Source organism: Catharus ustulatus, chromosome 1 (assembly GCF_009819885.2).
Source record: "Catharus ustulatus isolate bCatUst1 chromosome 1, bCatUst1.pri.v2, whole genome shotgun sequence".
NCBI lineage: Eukaryota > Metazoa > Chordata > Aves > Passeriformes > Turdidae > Catharus > Catharus ustulatus.
This window is the reverse complement of record NC_046221.1, coordinates 140,718,498-140,727,003: the sequence shown is the minus strand read 5'-3', so window position 1 is coordinate 140,727,003 and position 8,506 is coordinate 140,718,498.

The following is an 8,506-nucleotide window of genomic DNA, read 5'->3' as shown; positions in this document are numbered from 1 at the left end:
TAGTTGCTCCATGCTCCAGGCCTGGAACAGGAAACACCAGATGCCGAGACATGCAAACCAGATTTAGGAATGGTTTGATGATGTTCGGGCAGCGCTGCCTCTCTTCTAATGAACCTCTAGATAGTCTGTGCAGTCTGGCATATTCATCCAGAGACTCCCTCCACGGATTGTGGAGCCCCTGAACCTGCACGTGGTTATTGAGAAGACAATAAGCATCTAGAAGCTCTGTATTCATGCAGATATTTTGTGTGCCATAGCCTATGCCACCCTAAAGAAACAAAAAATTCCTCCAGATTCCCTCACACCAAACCATTTTAGCGCCTCTATGAGTCATGAGGAGGATTACACCTACCTGCTGCATATCCACATAGCCCTGCCACTTGAGCACATGGAGTAACTTGATAGCTGGAATTAAATTTGCTGTACAAACAAGCAAATTATGTCAAATTAAATGTTATTTTCAGATTGTGGAAGTTAATGTACTTTACTATATGATAACACCCATCTACATTACCCTTTGTCATTGCTCCATTTCTCATCTTCCAGCTGTCTTCTGTCCTAGTCTCTCTCAGTAGCTCTTCCTATCCTAGAAATACTACATTTTTCTTTTATGAGCTCTGAGAGGCTGCATACTCTGGGAGTCTGGCAGTGAGAACTCCAGGAGCATGCAAAGGATAGTTTCCCCACTCCACTTCTGCAGAAGTTCTTGGGAAGTTCTTGATCAGCCCTTAATGAAGTTGCAGAGTTGCTCTCAGCTCTGGGAACCCCATCAGACACATTGAAACCTTGCAGGGGCAAAACATGTTCAGTGCTGATATACACACCACCAGATTTCTAATGAACTCTCCTTTCTAGTTCTGCTGACCAAGGCATTATATGAAGTCATGGCTTAGTTTGTTCCATCAGAATGCATTTTTTAACATAAATTTCTGAAAAAACAGATATGGTTAAGTAACATTCTTTTCCTTCCCTAAAGACTCTCATGTTTTTATTAGATGACAGGAAAAGCCAGAGAACAGGAAGCATGATCCCTCTATTAATATACTTGCTTTGCTCAGAACCCAGTTGTTAAGCAAGTTATTCCAGAGGTTGGTTCTCAGAGCCATGATCTAAATATATTTGTTTCTGGCTCTATTAAGATCTTGACTAACCAGAATGGGGAATGTGAGCACTCTCACTGGTATCTAGCAAAGCACCTTTAAGTATGATTAAGTATTTTAACCATGTGCTTGGCTATATTGCTGATTAGGGATGCATCTACTCAGACGTGTAAATACTTTTCTTACCTGGCACTGGAGATATTGTTAACATTCCAGTTAATATTGATTTGCTGGCCTTCCCTGGCACTGCCTCAAATAATTATAGCAATTTTTACTGCAAAGAGTGTAAGTGATTTAAAGGCTTATTTAGATCCTAGGTCATCTTCAGATGTCTTTCAACAAATTTAGCAGAAGGGGATTCAGCAGTCGGGCACATCAGGTCTCTTACAAGCTCTGCTTGCTCCCACCATCTTTGCAATGGATGTGGTGGAACAGGCTGTATGCCATCCCCTCCGTGCCCATGCTCCATCCAGCTTGCTTAAACCCACCCTCAGCAGAAACAGTCGCTGCATGCCTGGGCTATGAGTTAAAGCACCATTTTCTCCATCCAATTTTTTGGGGGGACATCCCTCCAGCAGAGGCAAACAACAAGGTGACCATGTTTGCCTGCTGTGTGAATGTGTTGGTGCTCCATGTGCTCGTGGAGGAGGAATCTCAAGCAGTGGCAGTTGTCAGGAAGAAGCCTTCCTCTGACACACCAGGAGGATGTGTGTGGTGTTAGTGCTTGGAGTCTGCACACAAGTACTTGTACACTGGCTTGAACTTTCTCCTCTTGACACATCTAAAAGCTACATAATTGAATTGTACTGTTGGGACGTTGTACCAAAGTTTGACCTAATATAATTTAAATGTTACAGATTTGCCAATTACATCGTTTGATATTGGCTGGTTCAGTTATAAGGCCCATAATGTTCTTATTATTCTGCATTTAAAATGCATTATTCACGATTTGTTGAAATTTAAAAGGACTAACTAGCCAGTAGATGGCGCCAATAAATCCTGTTGTGAGGCAGAATAGCAAAGTGTAATTCTTGTCTTTTTCTCAAAAGCATTTTGGAAATGAAAAAACTAGACAAAACAACATTATTGACATGATTTATACTTTTTAGTTTACAATAATAGCTTATGAACATAATTTTTGTCTAAAGTCAAAACTCTACTGTGTAATTGAACACATAAAGTCAGGAGGAAGAACACAAAGATGTCTTACAGTAATTTCCCAGTTATTTAGAAAATCCAGTCATTGATGAGTTAGTGCCTTCTGAGTACTTCTTCAGTCTCATGCAGCTGGGTCAGCTTAAACCTTCTTTATAACATTTTTTTCCATAAAGCCTTTAAACTGTAATTCACCCACCTCAGCTCACTACAGCAATGAAGACCAGAGAAGGAATTATATCGAGAAAGCCAGAATGTTGGTGCATTGCCGTGTATTAACTGCATTACTGGGTACTTGGAACCCATGTCTTGTTCCTCCCTGAACGAAGCATGTTATTTAGGCTTTAGTCCTTCAAAATATTACAGCTATGTGGGCTGTGGCACCCACACACAAGAAGATGTTTGTTTCTTTGATGTAAGAAAGATCTCAAGAAAGATCTCATCTTTCATTTGTCTGTAAATGACAACACCGTGCCTTCACAGCATTGCTTTAATAAAACAGTGATTATGCTAATAGCATTTCTTTCCAAACAGGTTACCTCACCTAGCCTTGGATATTAAGCATGATGCAAACTAAACAGGAAGTATGCTTGTAAAGAGCAAACTGTCCTAACAGTTTAAGGCCAAGGACACTTCATTCCTTGAGGAGTTCAGCAGCTGCCTTCACTCCTGATAGATCTGCAGCCTGTCTGGGTGGGTGACAGTAACAGTAGCAGCAACAGTGAGCATTTTTCTTCACAGAGCCCCTCTTATCTCATTGTTTCTGTGGCTGGAGTGGTACTCCCTTTAGACAATGTCACACCGGCTGGGGAAAAAGAAGTCTGTGTTTCAGAGCATGAGTTATTTCCTATGGAAAAGACTGATACAAACCAAGTGATCTGTTAAGAGGGGACAGGCAAGGTACAGGTGATTCTGACAGCAAAGCAGAAAATCCTGGCAAAATGAGGTATAGTGCAGCTTTGGTTTTACTCCCTTCAAAACATCGACCCATTAACTTGAGTTGAACTGTCCCTTTCTATACAATGTGCAATTATCAAAGCAGGAGTGACACCACATACATTTCAAATGCCATTCTGTAAATTGGTAGTTCAAGGTATTTATTGGAACGTGAGGATGCTAGCGATACAAGAATACAATAGCTTTGGAAGTTCAGAGGCAACTACTACAAGGTGATTCATGTCAGCCTGTTAAAGGCAGACTAATGAGCATCCACAGCAGTGTTCCAGGACATTGGTAATTATATCCATCCCATAACCAGCTAATGCATCATCTCGCCTCCTCATAATAACAATCCTGTGCTGCAGGGATTTCCCAGATTCTGATGAAGTACATACCAGAGTACCTGGTACAAAAAAACCCATATCTACCTGTAAGTACACCCTCTCAACACAACCTCTGAGTGGGATTTCTGGAGGCAAAATGTGAAGGAAGAAGTTCAGACAAGAAACACAAATTTTTCATTATTATTCACAATTTCTTTAGGAGCATTTCTTTTCAATCCTGTGGAATAAAGTTATTGTTAATGTGTAAAAAATTAATTAGAAAGTGTCATGACCACTGTATGTGTTATCTTTACAAATAGAACAGCAAGTAATTTTCTGTGTTTTTTTGGTTACTGTTTATGATAACAAAAACTTATTTTAATAGTGGTTTTAGTGGTCAGAAAGAATGCTTTTCCTAAGCCTGTTTGCAGGTGCTCCTGAACTACTATAAATAGAAGCATCCTGCAGATTACTAAGTATGTTTTCAGCTGAGACATTCAGTTTTGCCTGAGATCAATGCACAATACAAAAATGAGTCACACTTTAGATCTTGTAGTAAGTATAACCACATAAGAACTAATTTCTCAGGTTAATAAAACCTGCTACACTCCAGGACTTGTGTCAGCATTACTGTTTTAAATTTGGATTTGCAAAATAGGGTTCTGGAACCAGTTATACCATGTCCTGGGAGATACTGCTGACCTCTTTTAAGACTTCCAAATTATATAAACCTCATTTTCTTAGTCTCCTTGCATGTTTTTTTATCCTTGATGTTTAAGTTCATCCATCGTATAACCAGTGAATGTCTGGAAACTAAGCCTTTTCATCCAAGCATTTGTAGTCAGATTATGAAGACAACTGTGTGAAAGCATATCAAATACAAATTATAGCAGAAAATAAAATTGCAGAATTATAGAATGGTTTGAGTTGTGAGTGGATCTTAAAGATCATCTTGTTTCAATTTCCCTGCCATGGTATTGAAATAGACCAGATTGCTAGAGCTCCATCCAACCTGGCCTTGAACACTTGAGGTCATGGGAAACTTCTCAGCCTTCCTTGCCAACAGCTTGATCATCATCATTATCTTTGTCCTTAGAGGACCCAAACTGCCCTTGAATGAGAGATGTCCATGTCTCCTCCCATGATGTGATGCCATTGTCCTGCACAGTTCAGAGCCTCCCAGTAGCTAAGGACAATGACTTAGCGATGGATAACTGTTCATTGCTGTATTTAGCTGTTTTTCAAGTCTGACTCAGGGCTTTAATTTTAGCCCTGCACTGCAATAAGTTGCATTTCTACCTGTGCTGGGCCATATGGGCACAAAAGACCACAGTGAATCACCCTGTGCTACCAATTGTCACCTCATGCACTGATGATCCTTTGCTCAAACTTTCAGACAGTTTAAGAACCGTCCAAAAGGTTCAATTTGAATCATGATATGCTGGAAGTACACGTTGTCCTGGGACATTGTTTTTCATGGTTTCATGGTTTTTAGGGGTAAGTTTGGAGCTACGTTCTATGTCTGGTCTAATTTCAGAGTGGTATCATTCTGTAGAACTGATATTTTCACAGTGAAAAGTGATGATAGGCAAAACAACCCCAGCGTAGTAGCAGAGGCCGTAGGTCTGCTCAGCAGCTAGGTAGAGAGGCTGATCATGGTCAGGAGGCACTCCAGACCTAACGATTCTGACAGCACTTAAGGGAATAGGACAACCAATCCATGTAAAGAAGACATGACATCCAGAGATGGCAACTCTGTTTAGAGAGGTCAGAAAGAGAAAGAAATGCCATACCAAAGGTATTGTAATATACCTCTTGGGACCCTTTCTAAATGTCAGACCAAAATTGATAGACAGGTAAAAAATCAGTTTAACTCGCCCAATTCAATTTCTGATGGAAATGCAATTGGAATAATGTTACTAGAATTTGACAGTCTGGCCCTCGGATTCATAAATCCTTTATAAATTCAATTGTCCTGTCTCTTCTTTGTGCATCAGATGTCACAACAGCTAGCATAAGTACTTCAAAACTTCATTCTTCACCACTCAAGAGTTATTTTCTCTTGAACAAAGGGACTGAAACTAAATAACAGACAAAGATGACATTTTTTTTTCTAATTCTCCTCTTGGCACTTGCATTATACCAACACATGTTTCATTATATTTTGCACCAAATTAATTCAACTTCCTTGGAAAAACTCAGATAAAACTGTTTAAGCAAGTGTTGCAGAGTAATTTATTCTAAAAACAGATACTAACAATTTTAATAGAAGTTAATAACAACTTCTGTTATCATATCCAAATTTTTAATGTATTCATTGATTTACGCAGCTATAACTACAACAAGATTTTATCCCATGGACTGATATTCCCATAATTTCATAATTTGCATGTTTTCCTTCTTCCATTCTCCTCTCTGTGCCTTTCTGGCAAGATATACGTGTTTCTGCATCTCTGCCAATTGCATTGTGTCTTTTCCTCAGCCACTAGCAAATACAAGGGTTTTACACTCCTGGGAGTAAAGTGAATAATTTAGCTAAGCTTTTGTTTGAGCTCAGCAAGAACTGTGTGAGTTAAACTGTTGAATGCCAGGAATGAGTTCTCAAATTTCTACCAATTTGGAAGAATCTAAATTTGCTTTATATTCAGGAGCTCTAGCTGGCTCAGTTGAAGTGCTGGCTTTAACCTATTTCTGAATTTGAAATAATAAGAAGGGAAGAAATAAATAAAAAGAGAAGAAAATCAAACCTGCATTACTAGAGCTTTCTACTTTAATATTAATTTGTGGTAAAGAAACATGGTTTCTTCTAGGTTGTGGAGTATTGTAGGAGAACAGCAGCAGCATAATCCACGTTGAATGAATGAAGCCAGAGGCTCTCTAATGAACACAGAAAAGTAATTTTTTTGGTATAGAAAATGCTTGTAAAATATCGTCCAAAATTATAGAAAAGTTATTTTTGTGTTATATAAAATTATATAAGCAAAACTGTAGGAAAAACTACAAACCCATGATTTGAGCCCACAATTAAGTCACTTTATATCACAATGCCAATATAAAGTGTATAGGTGTGCAAGTCATACTCACTTTAAAGTTTTTACGTTAACAAAGTAGGCAATGTAGTATGCTATGGCCTTAGTAGTAGTGAAAATCAGTGTCTCTTGAATCAAAACTTACCTTTGCTAAATGCAAACAAAATGGTCAATTAATGGAAGGAGAAAGTTGTCATGTAGACCTACACCCACTGAGTTTTAAAGTATTTTAGATATAAGGAAGAAAATCATAGAGTAGAAAACATTTATACTAAATTGCACTGGTGTAAGCAAAGCTTAAACTTGTCTGTCATGTGAAGACAGAAATCATTATTTCTTTTGATCTCAAAGATATCTCAAATACCCAGCAGAGGTGCAAGGTACTATTACTTTTCTAAGAGTGCAACAAGCTGACCAAGAGCACTGTCAATATATATTTTATTATATTACACATGTCCAAAAAGTGGTCACCTGGACTTGCTCAAGCAAATCTCCAATGTAAGAAATATATCTGAGTGGCACTGACTGTTCAAGTGTGTGGGATAAACCCCACATGAATTTGAAGTGAAACAGTCCAAAGAACTGAGCATACATACATGAGGATATCCTGAGCTAATAAGAGAAGATCATAAATTTGCAACTGAAGCTCTCCTGGACCAGCACATTTTATTGTGCTGGTTTTATTGCAGAGGGAACTGGTGGTTTTGTTCCTGTGTGTTCACCAGGGTTAGGGTTAGGGTTATATGCACATGTGCCATGTGTGCAGCACAGATGGTCTGGGACTAGGATCCAGGAGCCTTAGTAGCAGTGAAAATCAGTGTCTCTTGAATCAAAACTTAGCTTTGCTAAATGCAACCAAAATGGTCAATTAGTGGAAGGAGAAAGATGTCCCTGTAGACCTAGGGATTTGGCAGCATAAATTCACCCTGTGATAAAAATGCATTTGTAACATGAAATACCAGCAAGAGTTTATTAGACAGAAATAAAAAATATCTGTATGGTGAAGGCATAAGAAACTATTTCTCACCATGGATGCAAGTAATTTATACATTGTAAAAAAAGACAGCATGCAGACAGATGAGCAGCAGTGATGACAGCAATTTTCGGGCTGGGAACAAAAAAATATGTATGCCAGTAAATGTTCTGTTGTATTTGTTAATTATTCCTCTAAATTGTCAAAAGATATCAGGCACAGACCAGGAACATAAAATCCTTATCAGATATGAAATCCCAATTAGAGCAGGAATGGATATGGAATGGCCTCCACAACGATTTTAAACATACTAATTAGTCTGAAAGATGATTTTGAATCAGAAATGTGAATATCATTTGCATAGGACACCATCCATGTACATTAATATTGAACTCACTACATCCCAGCAGTTCCCAGAGGTGATGATACTGATTGGGGGGAGTTGTGGCTGTTCAGTGAGTTAATGAGAATTAACTTTGCCCCTATGCTTAGCAATTGTGGTCAGGAGCTTTAGTTTTGCCAAGCCCATGTCTGAATTGGTAAAATTATGCTTTCAGTAATAGAATAATGTGTCTAATAATGTGCTGCAAAAAATATGTCATATTAATAGTCTGAATAAAGGGGGAAAATTTTCTAGGAGGGAACTAATTTGAGGCCAAGGGAGATGGTACTGCACTGCAGAAGGGCTGGTTTAGGGACATGGATGAGCTACAACACCCAACGTTTTAGGTTCAAATCAGTCCTTGAGTCAGGCAAACAGAACATTAAGCCATTCACTAAGTGTGACCTGGAAAGTTCTACCTGCCTTGCATGAACAAGCCCAATGTTTAATTTCCTGGTAAAACCAGATACAGACAAACATTAATAATTTCATGCCTTTTGTATCTGACAGCTCTTCATAGCTGATAAAGAATAGGCTGTTGCTTAGCTATGGTGCCTTTTCTTAAGCTGCTTTTTGAGTGTGAGCAAACTGTTTTTTCTATCCAT